Raw genomic sequence first — 20,000 nt, 5'->3', positions numbered from 1 at the left:
TACTAACAAATACTACTAATTACAGGTAGCTTAGTGCCATATTTGCAAGTCATTTTACACCTGTGGAAACAGGGAAGTAATCACATTAACCAAAGCAATAAATAAAGCTCCTTCACACTTTAGAGAGGATACTGAGGCTAGTTATGCTTCAAATGAAACCATGCCTGTGTGTGCGAATGTATCGGCACACGGAAAGTTTTAGTTTTAGGTGGCCAGGGGAATATGAGCGCATTTATAAACATAAGCATATCATGGAGATACCTCTGCTCACTGCAGAGTGGCCATGACCACAGACTCTGAGGGTCTAAGAGATCGGGCAGGAGCAGCAGAGGACCCGGATGGGGTTTACCAGGCAACAGAGGCCAAGATGAATCTAAGCAAATACCCTAAAGACCCCAAAGACCCCCAAATACCCCAAACACCACGACCCACACTCTGGCTGAATGCCACACATTTAGAGTCCATTAGCTGAAATACAAAAGACATCGCACTATCAGCGCTCATGAATATTTGAGGACTGTGATGCTGGAATGAACTAACTCCGTCTGATCTGCACCCGTGCAAGTACAGAACAGTGAGCAGGATTTTTTCTCTCGTGGGAATTCAGACTGTTATGTTCGTACAGGCCTAAACAGTAACATTAAAGTCACTCGACATCATAGACATCGCAAGACATGTTTACACTTAGGCACCCCAATAATATCTTAACACAAACAAGGAAGCAAACATACAAATATATATATTGTTTCAAAGATTTTTCATTCTTTCCAGGCAATAAAGAAAGAGTTAGTGCTCCATATAAATGTTAGAGCACAGACTAAAGAGCTCCAGTCTGAGAGAAGGGAAGCTAGGACAGAACAACGCCTCAGAACATCCAGGTGTGGGTTTCTACTCTTAAGTGCGCACAGGCAAACTCAAATAAAAAGCAAGTTGTAGCTTTACACTTAACACCAAACACAAACGACACAAACCCTGAATCAAAACACTCTCTCTTTCACTCTCTTACACAACTGTGATTCACGCACTCACGTCCTCAATCACCCTGTTATTCACACAAAACCCCCTTACCCGCTTTCCTCCTCAGTCACTCACTCGTTCACTCACTCACTCACTCACTCACTCGTTCACTCACTCACTCACTCGTTCACTCACTCACTCACTCACTCACCTCCAGGCACAGTTAGACCTTCAGCGGTCGCAGCCTGAGTTCCTGCTGCGCTCCCCCAAGAATGTCTGTGTGTGTGTGTGTGTGTCTGTGTGTGTGTGTGTGTGTGTGTCTGTGAAGAGAGAGCTCTGGTCCAGCTGCCCTGCGGTCCTCTCCTCTCCTCAGCACCACCCAAGTCCTGTTGTTCCCCCCCCAGCCCTCCCCTCGTGTCTACCCCTCGTCCGCCCGCTTCGCCAGCCAGAGACGCTACCTCCACTTAATCCCCCCCAGCAGACTAGAAAATCAGAGCAACCCACTCCAGGCACGGGATCATAGAAAGCACACAGGGGGGGGGGATGAGAGGAAGAAAGAAAAACAGAAAGAAAGAAAGAATGAGAGAAAGAAAGAAAGAAAGAAAGACAGACAGGGCTGGAGATAAAAAGAGAGAAATAATGTGGAGAGGTAGAGAGATGAGAGAAGAATGAGAGTCAAGGAGAGAGTATGTGTGCTGGAGTGGGGGAGAAAAAGAGAGAGGGAGGGAAGAGGGAGCGTGAGAAAGACAGAGTGTGCCAGAGAGAGAGAGAGAGAGAGAGAGAGAGAGAGAGAGAGAGAGAAAGCGTGAGAGAGAGAAAGAGTGCTGCAGCAAAGCTGGAGGACAGTGACGTCTTCCATACTGAAGTGTGTGAGAGAACACAGGGCTCCGAGTCACGTGTTCAACTCTTACTGTATCTGAGTTTACATCTGCACCACAGAAGACATATTTACTTATGAGCATATGTACTAGATATATGTGTGTGTTCAGGTGTGGCCATGTTTGAATTTGTTTGTCATTGCGCAAGGAAATGTGCCTGTTTTTCAGGCATGGTAATATACTGTATGTCGTAGATGATCTTCTCTGGCATAGTGTGCATGAGTGAGGGGACATGGAGATGCTGGAATAGAGATACAAGAGAGAGAGAGAGAGAGAGAGAGAGAGAGATACAAGAGAGAGAGAGAGAGAGAAGCTCTGCAATTGTTCCCTGGCTGGACTGCCACTTGTCTCAAGTGTTGTAACAGCAGAGTAGAACTGCTGTTGCCATTCTGCATTCATTTAGTGAGTCTCACCACTCCAACATATAAAATGTATCCGCTCCTCTGCTCCTCGTCCAGAACCCTTCCTCTATATGAAGTTTACTGCTGTAAAAGCCTATGGCCAGCCCATACGCAGCCTGAGCCTGAGCTGGAGATGCACCTGCGCTCCATACAGAACAGGATGAGGACAGACACACAGAGCGAGGCCAGAGGGGACTTCAGAGAGGGGAAGAATGGGTACAGAACGCTGTTTCATAACTGATATACCAGCGCCTGCATCAGCTATCAGGAGCAAAGCCTGCTTCTGTCCCGTCTGAGCTTAATACAGAGAGAGTTATATAATACATCTCTCTCTCTCTCTCTTTATCTTTCTCTCTTTCTCTCTCTCTCTCTCTCTCCACTCAACCCCCCCACCTCACCCAGGCCTTCCCCAGAGTCAGGTTACAGCCACAGATTATCCCCTGTCAAAACAGGCTGCATAATAAAACCTGATGCCTTTATTGTTATCTCATCTCATCTCTCTCTCTTTCTGCTTCTCTCTCATTCCCAACCACACATTCACTCACTCCCAAACACACGTGTCGCTTGACCAGATGACCTACTCTTCCGCGTTCACCGCTGTGTCCTAATGTAGCCGCCGAATGCCTTCCGTGACCCGCGTGGCTTCTGGCAGACAGAGCAGAGCTGGAAGTGGTTAAGTGAAGCATGCAGTGTTTTCATCCACACGCCATCTTTCCCCTAATCTTCTGTGGCAAATGTAATTAAAAAAAAGCTTCATGTGTGTCCTGGACACGATGAAGCTCAAGCCTGGTGGAGGGACTGGTTATGGCGACAGTGGTACAGGAGGTAGAGAAGTCGTTTAGTAATCAGAAGGTTGCTAGTTCGATTCCCTGTCGAAGCGTCCTTGAGCAAGACACTGAACCCCTAATTGCTCCTGATGTGCAGTGTAAATGTAAAATGTGTATACATTGTAAGTCGCACATATGTAAGTCGCTTTGGATAAAAGCGTCTGCTAAATGTAAATGTAATGGTTATGGAGTTGAGATGCATTTCTTAGAAATGTGAGAGGATCCATTCACATCACTGGAAAGTTCAGATTTCATTCCAGCTGCCTAGATGCTGAGTCTGTATCAGTATTTGGCATTATGAGATAAATTCCCTCTTGAACTTGGAAAGAAAAAACCTCACATGACCTGAATACGGCAGACAGGCAGACATTCACACTGATCATTCACAACAAGGATAGTAATATTGTTCTGTTACCTCTAAAGCCCATGTTGAGAGCATTACTGCTCATCTTAACTCTGAAACCAAAGTCACCTGATTTCTCCTTCTCTCAAAACTGTCTTGGGCTGACTCTCGTTCACTAACCCTCCGGCTGACTGAACCCAAACTCAGCATCCTAACGTTACCTCTCCCTCCCAGCGCAGGGATAAGTGCGCTAATCGTCCCGAGCCTCTCTCTGCAGTGGGCTGGACTCTGAGCTCCAGGAGAGTGCAGCCTGTACGAGGGCACCAGGGGTATTAAGGCATGGGGGAGGGGAGAGGGGGGCAGGATGATGTAACAAAAACAATGCTATTTCCTGCCTAATGCAGTATGAAATGTATTGACCGGTGGATGGCAGCATGTTGACTGACCCCCTTTCCCAGTCCAAGCCCTACAACTGCGAATCCTCCGCACCCTTCCAGCCTTCTGTCTCCCTTCTGCCACGTGTCGACTTCACGCCCCTCTGCTTCAGCAGCACCAACTGCCTCATCACTCTACACAGAGCTGAACCTTCCACCCTCAGTGTTATCCCACTGACCTCACACTTCCCTTTTTCCGTGACACTGCTAAAAGCTAACAGCTTCCCCCAGCTACAGCGCCTACAACTTAAACTCTGCTCACAAAACTTCACATGAAGGCTTCCCCGGTGAAGTTTCTGCAGGGGGGAAAAAATACAAGTCGTGCTAGAAAAAGAAAAAAGCTGAGTGTAGCAGAGAAAGGAGTGAGGGGAAAGGAGTGCGGCGAAAAAAAATGAAGCATAGAAGGGGAGGATGAAAGACCGCACAGCGATGCTGGCGAAGACTTTCTCGCTTTTTTTTCTCTGTCTTCCTTTATTTTAATGATTTGTGATGAATCGGCTCCCCTGCTGAAGTCAGTTCGGGACAGGGGGGAGGGAGGCAAGGCAGAGGTGGGGTGGGGTGGGTGTGGGGGGAGGAGGTGTAGGAGGAGGCAAAGGCGTCCTCGGAGTCGGTGTTGTAAGGTAAAGACAGATGACATGAGGAACAGGGCTGGGCTGAGGCAGCTGGAGCCGCCGCTCCTCTCACACAACACATCCTCAGATGAGTAGAGGATCTTCTGAGCTTAAATACATACAAGGTAGAACAGAGTCCCTCTTATAGTCTCTGGAAGCTGGCAGATTAGATATTTCCATTAATGAATGTCACTAAGCTTAACTGTACATGAGGGGAGGAGAGCAGGAGCATTCAGAAGTAGAAGATCACCAGGGCTGTGCTGATTAGCCTGAGGCTTTGGGGGAGTCCTAATCAGAATCTGTACACTACACACATCCCATTGTTCACATCCTGTAACTGACGTACAGTATGCTATTCCTTCAAAATGGAGCCCAAAGTGCTTAACTGTTTTATAAATTGGATGCATTCCGATTCTATTTCAAACAGTACATCACTCCCTGGATTGGACTCAGGCTGACATCAGCAGCGCCCCCTCACACACACACATACAGAAGCACCTTGCCTCCCACAACACTGGCCCATCAATCATCTGCCACTGCTGCTGGCTTCAAGGAAGGGGGACACACACATATACACTGAAGACACATAACTATATATAACACCAACTGAAATAGTCTATATGTACAAGCACACACCAACACATATTCACTCACACGAGGATACAACAGCCAGCCACCACCTCAACCAAGTGACTGGGCGAGCTCAATGACTTCACAAGGGTGAACCAAATGGTACGGTCCTGCTGTTGACACAACGATGCCGACGTTTAATTCCCTAGCCTTGAGGCTGAAAAGAGAAGTGGGCACACCAGCAAGCGTCCTGTCAATCACTATTAATGACCAAAGGGCTGGAGCACTCCAGAGCTGCAGGAAGTGATCATTCAGCACAAAAAAAACCCTCAGAGAAAGAGCAGAATGAGAGATGGAGCACAAAGCGATGGAGAGGGAGAGGGAGGGGAGGGGAGGGGGGGGTAGAGAGACACAGACAGATAAGAGAAGAGGGGGAGAGAAGGAGGGAGAGAGAGAAGGAGGGAGAGAGAGAAGGATGAGGCAGGAGTGGGGAAGACGGAGCGGGGGAGACTGGGAGAAAAAGACAGGATGTAGGAGGTGGAGAAAGAGAGCGCCCCGGCGCGTGAGTGAGGGCTCAAAGCATCTGCTACACCTGCTAACATCAGCTAAACTCTGCAGTGTGTTCCTCCTCTCAGTCCTGCGATCGTGTCTCTCTTCCTCCCCCCCCTTCACCGTTACCACGGTAATTAACATGACGGACCCTCTATTGAGTCTTTCTGCACTTGATTAATTTTGTGGGAGTCGAGCAGAGTGCAGTTCTAATTAAGCTCATCCTCCTTCAGGCCTCATACCTATTGTTCTATCTTTGGCTTTCTTTTCATCACAACACCGATGGCCTCCAACCATGGAAACCAGCCATGGCATATATTCTTGTTCCATGCGCAAATAAAAGTATCGTTTAAAAAAGAAAAAGGCTTTTGTAAAATTACAAGGTAAATTTAGCCAGCCGTGAAATTTGGTTGTTGATCAGTGAGTCTAGCTGGCATGTTGCTATAAAGGGACATAATCACAGGTGTATTCCCTAGCACTCCTTCAAACAGAAATGCATGATAACTGAGCCTAGCTGTAATGGAACTGACACGTCTAATACACATCATAAATAAACTAGTAATTAAGAGCTTTCGTTCTTAAGTATGGGACATATTCTATTTGAAATCAATAAAGAGTCTGTCTGTTTGCTGGAGTAAGTCAGCTGGATTCACAGAGCTGTTCACTCTCTCAGTCTGACTCCAGACCAGTAGGGGATTAACCAAACATTGTTTTAATGGCTTTTTATTTATTTATTTATTTATTTATATCAGAGACCATGTACAAAATACATTAATCTCAAAAAAAGAGGAAAGATGCTTTGTTCCAGATTTAGCTCCTAGCTCATTTCCATCTTCAGTCCCGGGGCAGGTTAAGGAAACAATAACAGACAGAGCAGAACCGAACATCAACAACAATAGGCCCATAGGCTTCTTATTAACTCCCTAGGACTTACACCTCCAATCATTCCAAACTCATATATATTAGAGGAAGGTTCTCCAAACTCATATATATTAGAGGCAGGTTCTCCAAACTCATATCTATTAGAGGCCGGTTCTCCAAACTCATATATATTAGAGGCAGGTTCTCCAAACTCATATATATTAGAGGCAGGTTCTCCAAACGCATATATATTAGAGGAAGGTTCTCCAAACTCACATCTACAGTATTAGAGGCAGGTTCTCCAAACTCATATATATTAGAGGAAGGTTCTCCAAACTCATATCTATTAGAGGCCGGTTCTCCAAACTCATATATATTAGAGGCCGGTTCTCCAAACTCATATCTATTAGAGGAAGGTTCTCCAAACTCATATCGATTAGAGGCAGGTTCTCCAAACTCATATATATTAGAGGCCGGTTCTCCAAACTCATATCTATTAGAGGAAGGTTCTCCAAACTCATATCGATTAGAGGCAGGTTCTCCAAACTCACATCTATTAGAAGCAGGTTCTCCAGGTAGAGGACATCATCAATTTATCCTCTTCAATGGCTATACTGTCTCCAATGAACTTATTTTTAATGTTGATTAAAGGTTCAAATGAAACCTTCACACCATGGAGCTACTGAACCTCAGGTCCATTTTTCTTTTAATTTTCATTATCTTTTTAAGGACTTGCCGAAACTGTAGCCATTAAAACATTAAGTGGTGCTGCAGAGCAAGGTAGTGGTTATACTCATTAACACCTGAGTTAAATGCCTGTCCCTATTTGCCCTCTTATTGCACCACAGGTGAAATAAATCAGTACTGCCTGAAACTCTGATACCAAATTGAAATTCAGTTGAAGGTTTTTGTGTTTTTTCATGGCATTGTAGAAAGCACAGGAAGTAAGGCATATCTAATGGTTAATCTAGTAATGACGAAAGAAGTGGCTTGCTTTCATCTGTTATTCTAATCCTGATGACCCAGAGATTAGACGAGGTCCTGGGATTGGCAGTAGGTCAATCCCAACATTCACCTCACCCAACCCACCATTCTCCAGACCAATCCAAACATTCAGCATGAACTCATTTAGTACGAAAAGTGAAAAGCAGCTTTTGAGTTCACGTCTGGGAAGTGAAAGACTAAGGGGATGTATATTTCCACAGCGCCTGACACAGCAACATCAAAAATGAAGTTTATGCAGTCGCACAGTTGGAGCCCGGAAGTTTGGATTGCACAGGCAAGGACAAACAAATGAACCCAGAACGTTTTAGCCTTTCATGTATTGGCTTTGGCGCTTTTGATCTCGGGCTGCACTTGCGTCGTGCGTGTCCCGCTTCTGCTCCACTTCCAGAAGCTCCGTTAGCCGTTCACATGATTATGTTTAGCAATTTCATCTTTTTAAAGCCTGATGGACATACAGTAAGTATCGTATTTCTCACTGCCTCTCCGTCTCTCATGTTCACTCTATTTTCTCTTGACAACCTTCAATTGAAGTCTCTCTCTCTCTCTCTCTCTTTCTCCTTCTCACACACACACACACACACAGAGACACACACACATGCTCTGTCCTTGCTTTGTACAGTATGAGTCTTGCCAAACTCCTCTCTTGACAACCCCGCATTTCAGTCTTCATGACTCATCCTGATGTGGTCAGGAGTTCATGGCTGGTATGAAATCGCGGCAGCCCCATACCATCATTGAATAAAACACAATGTCAATATGGCACCCGTGAGAGTACATGCCGACTGAAGACCATAAACACTCACACAGAAACTGACAGGAATCTACTTTTAGCTTGCAGAGGTTCATAATAAGGTGAAGCCGTCTATGTGGGCTTTGAAGATGTGCGTTCCTGGCACCCAGAGGAGACGGGCTGGCCGACGCCAAACGTCTGGTTGTGTTTGACCATGACGGACAGGTTTTCCGGCTGGCGACTCAAGAGAAGAAGCTTGTGTGCCTGATCTCCAGTTGAGCTTATTGGCCATGCTTCTGTTTAAAGGCTTATTCGGTAGCTGGCCTTCCCTGCGTGATGTCTCATCTCTCTCAGCTGCACGGGTAAATACATAGACGTAGTTTTCAAAGATGATCTGGTATTGCACTGGAACACACCAACGTGCCGTGAGCAATCGCCTAAAGTGGTGAAGCAAAATATGCTTGCGTGGCCTTCACGAGGCAAGAAAGGGTTCGGCATGGATCACCTCAAGGTCGAATGAAAGCCTTCCGTCTCTGCCCCACTGAGAGAGTTCCGCTAAGTGGTGATCATAGGGTTGTCATGTGTGTAATGTGGTGAAATTTGGATCATGTGTTGCTGGATAATGTGTTGTTATTGCCATTTCACACCTGTCTTCACACTCAGCCCTCCGGTTTAATGTGTGATGTATGACTGTGCATTCATACTCACGAAACACATGCATGCCTACGCAGGGATACACAGACACTGATAGACATTCACACAGTCTTGCACACACACACACCCACACACGAAGAGATACAGACATTTCTATTAACCTTCGAAAAAGATGTCAAATAACATCAAGGGCCCATCAAGTGATCCACTTACAAATCTCTCCGGTGTCTCCGTCACCTTACCCATCAGAGATATGTGACCTGCCTGAGGCCAGCTCCTCTTTATTTCCCTGGTATTTGCATAAAAGACAATTGACTGTTCTTGGATTTTAAAATGAGTGGGTCAAGTGTATAAGGACTGACCAGGTTTTTATTAAGTATTAGTCGAATCTAAAATTAGCACTGAAAACAACCTGTATTTCCATTTGTGTATTTAAAACCAACAACTGCACCTTATTTTCATGAAGATACTCCTGAGAACTGAAGCATAGACTGAAGAAATGTAATGTCAAAAAAGCCTTGACTCCTAGTTTGTTTTACCACTGGCTTAAAGTGAAATATACAAACTTGTTAAGGTTGTCAACGGTTATGTAATTTAATGGTATTCATTTACATAAAATTAAGGCAGTACTGATTTAATGGTCTTACTTAATCGTAAATAACAAACCAAACATGTGGGAGTACAGCAACTATTGGAAGAGACACGTCAACCACACATGCTTATTTACTGCCTTTCTCAATATCTTTTGATTGAAAAAGAATCTTAATTTCAAGGGAGCTTTTCCCCACATATTTCAAAATGTAGGAGCATTTTTGACATGAAGGGGCCTCAAGACTCTCTTCATGAGGTCACATGTTCTCTGGGCACATACAAGAAAACAGACTGTGTAAACAAAAACAAACCAGCGGGGAGTTTCGTGAGTCACATGGGCAATTGCAGGAATGATGACCGGTCATTATGCTGATGAGGAGGAAAAGAAACACCTCTCCCTTGGCTTCCTTTTCCTCTCTTTCTCTCATCTTCGCCCTTTCTCCTCCTATCTCCAGGTACGTCTCATAGTAATGATGGTGGACGCCAATGGGGCGAGACCAGACAGATGAGGAATGGGGCTTTAACGGTGGCAATTATCATAAAATCAGGATTTGATCGAGCCAGGAGGGAGGCCAGGGGGAGTGTGGAAGGCATATAATGAAGAAAGGGAAACCTTGAAAGCCCGGGGAGTGACAGGCCGAGGCACGAGGAGGTGTGTGTGTGTGTGGGGACGGAGGGCTCGGGGGTTTCTGAAGACCGCTAATTGCCTGTGTGTCGCGTGGTCGCCAGTCAAGGACACGGCTGTTTATTTACATGTGCTGTGTGAACAGCCGGGCTTGCCGCTCCCAGCCTAATGAGAAATATTAATCCCCTTCCACAGAGCAGGAGCTGTGGCCAACGCACATGGAAATCGCCTTTCCTGATGAAAGACAAAGGGCGGAAGAAACAAACAGGCAGCCGGTGGTAATGAGGCTGCCGTGTCAAGCGCATGGCTCAGAGAGAAGCATGTGTCCCGTCCCGATTGCCTATCTATCAGCCCAGCTCCAGATGAGTCTCACGCTTCCACTGCAAAACTCATTACAGGGCTGGTATTTGTCAGCATATGCCACTGTGACCCCATGCAACAAGAGACTTCCCATAATCACTACTGAAGGGAAAGAGCCCAGCCACAGAATGTGCACTGGTGGAGATTAAGAAATGAATTATGATTGATAGCATGTCTTACCAGTGATGTTTTAGAAGGCAGCGGGAGACTTGCTGGATAAGCTTGCTTATTTTCCCGTATAACTCCCTAAAGGAAGAACTGAAACAGGAGTGGTTCAAATGCTATTATAGAAGTGATGGGATGAAAACATTATGGGGAAAATCGAGGTTTCCCAGAGGAATTCCCTCTCCATGACTGAGAACTCCCTTCAATATCGCCATGGAAGTCACTGGTCGCTGACATGAAGGAAATAACTGGAATTCTGCAGACATTATCAACTGTATTATCAACTGTTTTGGGCTGTTTTGGGCTGTTTTGAACTTCAGACGCTCCTTTCATCTCCATCTCTCTTCCCAACCGTTCCTCTCCCACTCCCCCTCTCCTCCCATCTCCTCATCTCCTCATCAGATCCTGCTCTCGTCTCGTCTTTTCATCTTCGCTCTTCTTTCTCATCTTCTCATTCTTCTCATCCTCTTTCCACCCTAAATGGAGAACTCCTCCTCCTGTCTCCCCTCGTATCTCGCCAGCACCTTCTGTGGTCCCCTTATCTCAGAGCAGCCTCCACCAGCCTCCCCATCAGACTCCCTCTACCCCTTCATCTATCCTCATCCTCTTCGATCTTCTCCTCCACCCAACCCCGTTCCACCCGTGAAGATCTCAGGGAAACGGAAACCGTGAAAGTCTGATTCACATCCACCTTTTTACAGAGCGCTGCACTGCCGAAGGAATTCAAATGAGGGGCAGAGTCCAGTTCAGAATGAAGATATCAACTACTGACACTGTTGGCCTCTCACCTCGGCGCTGAATAGTAATAAGCACTGGGAGAGTCGTGTTGTCAGGCGATGTCTTTCTGTGAGCAGAACCATTCGTGGCAGGGCGGCTCTTGAACGGGAGGTAATGCAAAGGCTCAGCCCTGGAAGTTCTGCGAGCATCTCTCAAACTCACTGAACCTGCTGCACTGTTTAAAACAGTGTAGTCCACCTCAAGTACGACAAGCAGTTAAATAAAAAAGCCTCCAGCTGAAATGCCTCTCAGAGAGACATCGACTCTAAATCTATTTAAATGCATACATACAAGTCTACACTGAAACTCTCTCAAAGAGCAAGTCATCTCCTGTTGCAAGAGACAGTCTAAGATATAAAACATTCATGGCCTCCTTTCATAACTCTTTTTCTTCCTCTCTCTCCCTCTCTCTCTCCCTCTCTCTCTCCCTCTCTCCCACACGGTTGTGCCGGGGAGGAAGTAGGCAGCAGAAAGTGTGCTTGTAAAGCACGGAGGAGCAGGAGTCAGGACAGATAGCAGACAGGATATGTTATATTCATAGCCAGACAGAGAGGCTGGGAGCGGAGGCCGCGGGCGAGAGACACGCACTTCACCACCACCACACAAACACCACCAACAACCATCGCACCCTGCCTGAACTAGTGTGTGTGTGTGTGAGTGTGAGTGTGAGTGTGAGTGTGTGTGTGTGTGTGTGTGTGTGTGTGTGTGTGTGTGTGTGTGTGTCTAGGTGTAATAAAACAATCAGAATGTGTGCCTGGAACTTAATTCCAAACTTGATAATATTGATAGTGAAATACTTGATAATATTGATAGTGAAATAACTTGGACAAGATTCGTATAGGAACAGCATGAAATCAGAGTGGCCACAGTGTCAGTAACAAGATGACTAAGAGTCAATAAGGAAGAGTTGAAATGTGATCAAGATCTGGCACAAGAGAGAGGAAGAAGAGGCTACATGTGATCAAGCTGGCACAAGAGAGAGGAAGAAGAGGCTACGTGTGATCAAGAGCTGGCACAAGAGAGAGGAAGAACAGGCTACATGTGATCAATCAAACTGGCACAAGAGAGAGGAAGAACAGGCTACATGTGATCAAACTGGCACAAGAGAGAGGAAGAAGAGGCTACATGTGATCAAGAGCTGGCACAAGAGAGAGGAAGAAGAGGCTACATGTGGTCAAACTGGCATCACACTACTGGCATGCCAGGAGGTCCACTAGAGTGAAAAAGAAGCACTGTGAAATACTAAAGGCTGGAGGTAGCCAGAGAAACAAAAGAAACACACACACACACACACACACTTTTGGTGCAGATTCTGACCTTTAAAGAGAGCTTAAATGAGTGTCTCTCACCAGGCAGTGGTCAAGGGTAAGACAAGGGCACTACATGAGGAAGTAGTGGACTATAGTAAAAAGACTATTATGTATAACATCGGGTGACCAAGTGTCCTGCATTTTGACCCTTTGTCCTGTATCCCGCACACTCAGATAATGTCACGCATTCTCATTGGTCATTTGGTTTTTAATTGTCTGACGTAAAAACACACGGATGCGTTCCTTTACCCGCCCGGCACATGAGCTGCTTACGCCGTTGCAGCGTAGTCTCTACCCTATGTAGTACGGCATAGTTTGTACTCTATTTAATACGGCATAGTTTCTACTCTATTTAATAGTGCTACGTCAAAAGCAGCAACTTGGCTCATACAAATGCAACATAGCCAATCTTTTCTAAAAGCCTGGCTCTCATCCGGTGGCTGAGGAGAGAGCAGTGAGCGGTCATCAAGAGGTTGTGACAGCCGTCAATCAAACTGTGCAGATGCGGGGCCGGTGAACTCCTCTGCTACGTCACGAAGAAACTTGGTAAAGGCTACCAGGTGACATCATGGCTCATCCTATCTTTCATATAGTAAGAGGCTTATGGCCTAACTGCGCTGTGGAATCGACTAGAGGACAAAAAACAGGTGTTTATGAGCCGAAAGTCATAATACAAATGTTTCTTATTCAGTTAGATAGAAATTATATAAAAGTTCCAGGCTATGCATGCATGTTATGTAAGCTTGCAAAAGGAATTTTGTTATGCTATTTTTATTAGACTATCATTATAAAGTTCTGATTATGAAGCAGGCTATACTGTCTAATCAGACTCCAACTAATTGCCATATGTATTTAAAGCAACAGCATGTAATGATTTGACCCTGAAATAACAGTTTCATATTAATTTTAATGGCATACCAATGCCTGCTTCATTAGAACTGTCAGCTAAATTTCCAACGCACCAACCCAACGAGATGAGCACAAGGCGAAACGCTGTAAGCTAAATTACACAAAGTAAAATGGTGCCACAAAATACAGTTGTAAATTCAACAGTGACTGGACAAAAGAATGTCCCTTCATCAAACCAGGCACCTCCCAATTTCTGGTGTAACATTTGTTGACATGAATTGGAATGCTGACATCGACAAAGCACAGACCTTCTACCTCAGATGTAAACTCATCCATTTTTGTCATATTTGAAAGACTAGCAGAGCAGAGGTGAAAGTGGTGAAGCATAATATTTCACCATAATTTGCCGACCACCTCGGCACTCCTTTCAAAGAGTGCTTCCCAAACTGCAGAGGTACTCTTTTGCAAGAAAAAAAGACATCAGCGATCATCAACAGGGCTGTTAATCCATATTTGCTGAATGAGCTTGTCGATAACATGAAGACGAAACCATTCAGTCAACAGATGGGTCCAATGACACAAGTGACATTTCATCCATTGACTCACTTAGTAGCTTCATCATGGACCAAGGCCTGGTATCAATCCAGCATGGCATAGGCAGAGAAAATCTGCCTTGCAGTCTAAAGTGATAATGTATACTGGCCTATATTCTGACCAATATTACCAAAGCTTTTTGCGTTAGCACTTGCTTGTAAATTGCATATTGCCTATGCCTGTGATGGATTTAATTCAGGTCTTACTGTGTTACACCCTGTGATGTGAAAGGAGAAGATGAACCCCGTGATGACAAAGATCTGGGACAGCGATGGGTGGTTGTCCATAGGTTTACTGATATGGGAATAACATCAGGGCAGGGTTGTGGTGGTTACTGTGGAAACCATATTCAGGAAGACTGATTCTGTGATGCAGGGCCACAATGTACCATGGAAAAAGTGTGTTTCTTCTTTCTACTGATAATGCCAGCATGAACATGGGAGCCAGGAACTCCATCAAGTCTAGAGCACTGAGAGAAAAGCCCTTCTTGTTCATCCTAGGCTGCCCATACCACACAGGGCATAACAATGCCTCCGCTGTTGGTGCAGTGTACACTGAGGTCATAATTGAATTAGCCCCAGTCATAGGATACAATCAAGTATTACAATCATTATGTATGAAGCTCAGAAATGAGAGTGTAAAAAATATATATCCTTCAGGAAACCACATTAACGTAACATACATTGTTTTACTTTTGTATTCTTTAGGAACTTTTGTCTCTATTACCTTAGCATTTATTCTTAATGAGAAAATAAATCTGTCCAGAACACAGAAGTCTGATGTCGAGGACCGGGCAGGTAATGTTGGCTGATGGTTCAAAGCTAGTACAAAATGCAAGGACCAATTTGATGGTAAGTCATCCAGTTTACACATTTGTTGTTTATTGATCAAGCAGTGCTTGTTTGCAGTAAATGAATGGTTTTATAATCACAGAGTTCTGTGTGTTTTGGTTTTATGATCACAGAGTTCTGTGTGTTTTGGTTTTATAATTACAGAGTTCTGTGTGTTTTGGTTTTATAATCACAGAGTTCTGTGTGTTTTGGTTTTATGATTACAGAGTTCTGTGTGTTTTGGTTTTATAATTACAGAGTTCTGTATGTTTTGGTTTTATGATCACAGAGTTCTGTGTGTTTTGGTTTTATAATTACAGAGTTCTGTGTGTTTTGGTTTTATAATCACAGAGTTCTGTATGTTTTGGTTTTATAATCACAGAGTTCTGTGTGTTTTGGTTTTATGATCACAGAGTTCTGTGTGTTTTGGTTTTATAATCACAGAGTTCTGTGTGTTTTGGTTTTATAATCACAGAGTTCTGTATGTTTTGGTTTTATAATCACAGAGTTCTGTGTGTTTTGGTTTTATAATCACAGAGTTCTGTGTGTTTTGTGACACCAGCGCCATGTGGACACTTCGGCACGTGAGCAGAAGATGGCTCAGTGTGGAGCCGGTGGTTGATACCAGCCTACACCTCTATGCTGCACTCTGGAGATCTTTTAGAATTAGTAGTAAGTATTGGCCGGGCCTACGATTTAGAAAATAATGTGCCAAATGATATTCCTTGAGACGGTGACATTTATTTTTTATTTGTAAAAAGTGATTTAGTTTATTTGTTATTAAATTAACATCATGGGAGCATATATCAGTGTTATTTCCCATTGTACTGACTCAAGATTCGGCTTTCCGTCAAGAAACTTATGTCGAAATGCCTAGGAAAAAAAGAACATTTAAGGGTTAACTACATTTTTTCTAAACGTTTCTAATACTGTGCTTCAGTTACTCTAAGTAAGAGTTTGTGCAGACTCTGATGCCTTTCAGATTCACAGTGGAGGCCTGCACTCCCGCGGGAGAACCGCAGGACCCGCGGAGCTCAGCACACAATTAGCTGCCAGCACGGGACTTTCAATTTTCGGGTTGGTGAGTGCGGGTTGCGGCGGGAAGAAAACCCGCATGGCCCCTGGTGGGAGCGGGAGCGGAGCGGAGAAAGTCATGACTCGTGGGACTCCCATAAAATATAGATATATGTATAAAATTAAATAACGGTAGATTTTTTTTGTACTCAAACTACAGAAGTTGTAGTTGGATGCCACAGTGGATTATGTGCTTTCCTTGGCTTTGTGATGACGAGATGTCCTTTGTTCAAAGGTATCTCTCCAACCATCGGTACAGTAGAGGAAGAGTGAAGGGAGATGGAATAAGTTGAGGGCCTAGTACTGTAGTGAAGAATTATTGGGTTACTTTGCTTCTGTAACAAAGATACATCGCTCTAGTTGAGATGTTTGGTGTTTAGATTCATCTCCTTCCATATGATCAGCCGAGAGAGCACAACCAACCAAATGACAAATAGAGCACCAGATGATTGGGGGAGAGACATCCCTGGCGATATCTGGAGGGAAGCCACGGTCCAAACAAGTAAGAATAGGTAATGCCACAGGATGGACTGCATTTGGGCACATCTTGGCACTGTCAACCATTCAAGAGGCACCCCAAGACTTCCTAAACTGAGAAAGGTGGCATAGCTAGTGTTGAGTGTGTCACATTCCAACACAGATACTGGGGCGACAGTGGTACAGGAGGTAGAGAAGTCGTTTAGTAATCAGAAGGTTGCTAGTTCGATTCCCTGTCGAAGCGTCCTTGAGCAAGAGACTGAACCCCTAATTGCTCCTGATGCGCAGTGTGCCATCAGTGTAAAATGTAAAATGTGTATACCTTGTAAGTCGCTTTGGATAAAAGCGTCTGCTAAATGACTAAATGTAAATGTAAAATGTAAGATACTGAACACACTTTCTCTGTGGTTGGATTGAACAAGAACGATACACTGGATAGACTGTAATTTGATGTTACACTGTCATCCATTATGACACTTGAAATGGACCAGGTGCCCTGTTGCAGATATTAGCACTGAAGGATGCCAAGTCTGCATCTTCCTCTGATAGCTGGCTAGCTATGTCTTGTGTTGTTGCACTAGCTTGGTATTTGGCTTCATTAGCAAAGATACTGGCTCGCTAGTTTTTAACTGTAAACTTAGCTTGGCCATCTTGACAGAGGTCTGGGAAACGTTATCAAACTTGCTACATCACGCTCTCGGATATCAGTGTAATCAGATATGAAAGCGGCTTGATTCTCTTTGTCAGCATCTCACATGACACTCCTGTGGTACAGGCAGGTGTTTGCTGTTCTGTTCACATCAGCTTAGCTTAGTACACTCTAAAAAATGATACATCAGTTTAGCTTAGTACACTCTAAAAAATGATACATCAGCTTAGCTTAGTACACTCTAAAAATGATACATCAGCTTAGCTTAGTACACTCTAAAAATGATACATCAGCTTAGCTTAGTACACTCTAAAAATGATACATCAGCTTAGCTTAGTACACTCTAAAAATTATACATCAGCTTAGCTTAGTACTCTCTAAAAGTGATACATCAGCTTAGCTTAGCACACTCTAAAAATGATACATCAGCTTAGCTTAGTACACTCTAAAAGTGATGAACTCTACACAATGGACTCCCAGACTTGCACATTCTGGAAAAGGGCCCAATGGCATCTTCTCAGAGGACTGTTTAACTGGCATCCTACCTGTTTATTCAGTTATCGTTTACAGTTGTACTTGTCCATTTGGTTTACACCTTACATTCAGTTTGGTTGATACTTGTATTGTTCTTGATTGTAGTAATAAACTGTTCATTCATGAACGTTCACGAACAGTTTGCCTCGTCCGCGTGTGACATGCCATTACTGTGCCTCTAGCTTATACACTGCTTGGTAATATTGGAGGTCATTTCATGATTTCATGGAGTCAGATTAATCGTATTTTCCGCAGTATTTACCACTCTAATGCATTCTTCAAGTTCAGACATGCTTAAGCCTCCCAGCTGGGTGTCTTTCCATCGATTTGGTAACACTCCTGGCTGTCTTGCAGTATGCTACTATTCATCCTACTATTGCAGTATGCTACTATTCAGCCTACTATTGCAGTATGCTACTAATGCAGTATGCTACTATTCATCCTACTATTGCAGTATGCTACTATTCAGCCTACTATTGCAGTATGCTACTAATGCAGTATGCTACTATTCAGCCTACTATTGCAGTATGCTACTATTCAGCCTACTATTGCAGTATGCTACTAATGCAGTATGCTACTATTCAGCCTACTGTTGCAGTATGCTACTAATGCAGTATGCTACTATTCACGCTACTATTGCAGTATGCTACTATTCATGCTACTAATGCAGTATGCTACTATTCAGCCTACTATTGCAGTATGCTACTAATGCAGTATGCTACTATTCACGCTACTATTGCAGTATGCTACTATTCATGCTACTATTGCAGTATGCTACTATTCATGCTACTGTTGCAGTATGCTACTATTCATGCTGCTATCCTAATCTTCTATGGAATGGTAGCGCAACCCCTGAATTGTCACTGGCTTATGTTGTCCTCCTAGCTGATTCCAAATCCTTCAGCTTGTCAACAAACGTAGATGTCTTGCTATCAATGGGGGGGACTACAATTGTGGGGAAACTGCTATTTGTATTTGACAGTAGTCTAAAAGTCAATTACACCCCAAAACTCACAAAAAAACACACTAAGAAATAGCCGTTCCTACACAACGGGGCTTTAATGCCTTGTCCAAATAACAGAAAGCACTCTTAGGCAGGAGGAGAGGAGAAGAGAACAGGAGGCAAGAGAGGTAGAGATGAGACTGGCCCACCAAGTCGAGTTTCATCTCTCACTTGAAATAAGGGCAAATTCATAGAAACATGAGAGGCTCTTTGGTGAAATATGAGAGGATAATTACTTCGAAGAACATGCAGTCAAAACCCAGAGACATCACTTGTGTGAGTTAAGTGTCTTTTGATGAGTGGAAATCCTGCGAAAGTCAGAATCTGTCGCTTAAGCTTTCTGATCATCATTAGGCCTCAGTCATCCAAGTCACACAGTACATGGAGTGCTCGTCAGCTTAACCGTCTGGAGCATTTAATACAGAGCACTGGACACTTAACATAGCCCATTTCCATATGTGTGCATGAATGACAATCAAAGAAGAGGCGCCATTGTTGGGAAAAAAGGAAGTGCAAGCCAACCAGAGACTGGAGAGTTATTATTGTGACTACAGTGAATAGAGAAAATCAATAAAACAAACTGCAGGAAGGAGTGAAATGTAACTGTAGTGGGAGAATCTGGAGATTGCCCATCACATTCACATACATCAGTGCTGAGTCAAAACAGTCTTAGGTTAAGCAAGTGTGAAGGAGAGTCATTCATTCATTCATTCATTGTGAGTCATTCAGCTGTTCATCTGCAGGTACTGTATGTGAAAATATGTTTCTTATGTAAATGCAACAGATCATGTTTGATTATTTAAAGGCTGGTCTTAAATATATTGGCACTGAGTATATGTCCATCTGAATAATGGACCCCATGGACATTGGTGCGTCAAAACAAACCTCTACTTTCAGTCTCATTAAATTGATTCACTGAGGTGAATTAACGAACGACTACATGTTCGTTTGTGTTTCGTGTCTCATGTGACGAGGGCTTATGCAACCCAATGAATAGGATGCCTTGGGCCTGGAATGAAGACTGAAGAAAATAAGGCTCAAAAGTGTGAAAACTGGGCTTTTAGAATGGAGAGGGACAGAAAAAGCAGGAAAGGCCGTTTCAGGGGAATATAACTTCTCTTAAGTACACTTGTCAAAATCTTATCACTGTGCTTAACTGTGTGCCTCCGCTTGGGAGTGATGAGACTGGAAATCACTGGAGAAACAGGAGTGATATGAAAGGAAGCGTAAAAAGTGAAAGTCAGCTCTCCCCAATGACCACACTAAAGCAACTATCGGAGCAATTTCCTTTTTTTTTTTTAACACTGGTCCAATGGCCATTCGTTTAAAATAACACAAAATA

At 44.0% G+C, this 20,000-nt stretch overlaps 1 protein-coding gene across 1 annotated transcript in view; it reads right to left on the bottom strand.

The window, feature by feature from the left end:
- The window catches only part of usp54b (ubiquitin specific peptidase 54b), a 56,365-nt gene that overhangs the window by 35,537 nt on the left and 828 nt on the right, over positions 1-20,000 (bottom strand). The window lies entirely within an intron of this gene.

Source organism: Clupea harengus, chromosome 16 (assembly GCF_900700415.2).
Source record: "Clupea harengus chromosome 16, Ch_v2.0.2, whole genome shotgun sequence".
Classification (NCBI taxonomy): domain Eukaryota; kingdom Metazoa; phylum Chordata; class Actinopteri; order Clupeiformes; family Clupeidae; genus Clupea; species Clupea harengus.
Note: the sequence above shows the minus strand (reverse complement) of the source record. Positions and strands in the feature narration are given on the sequence as shown.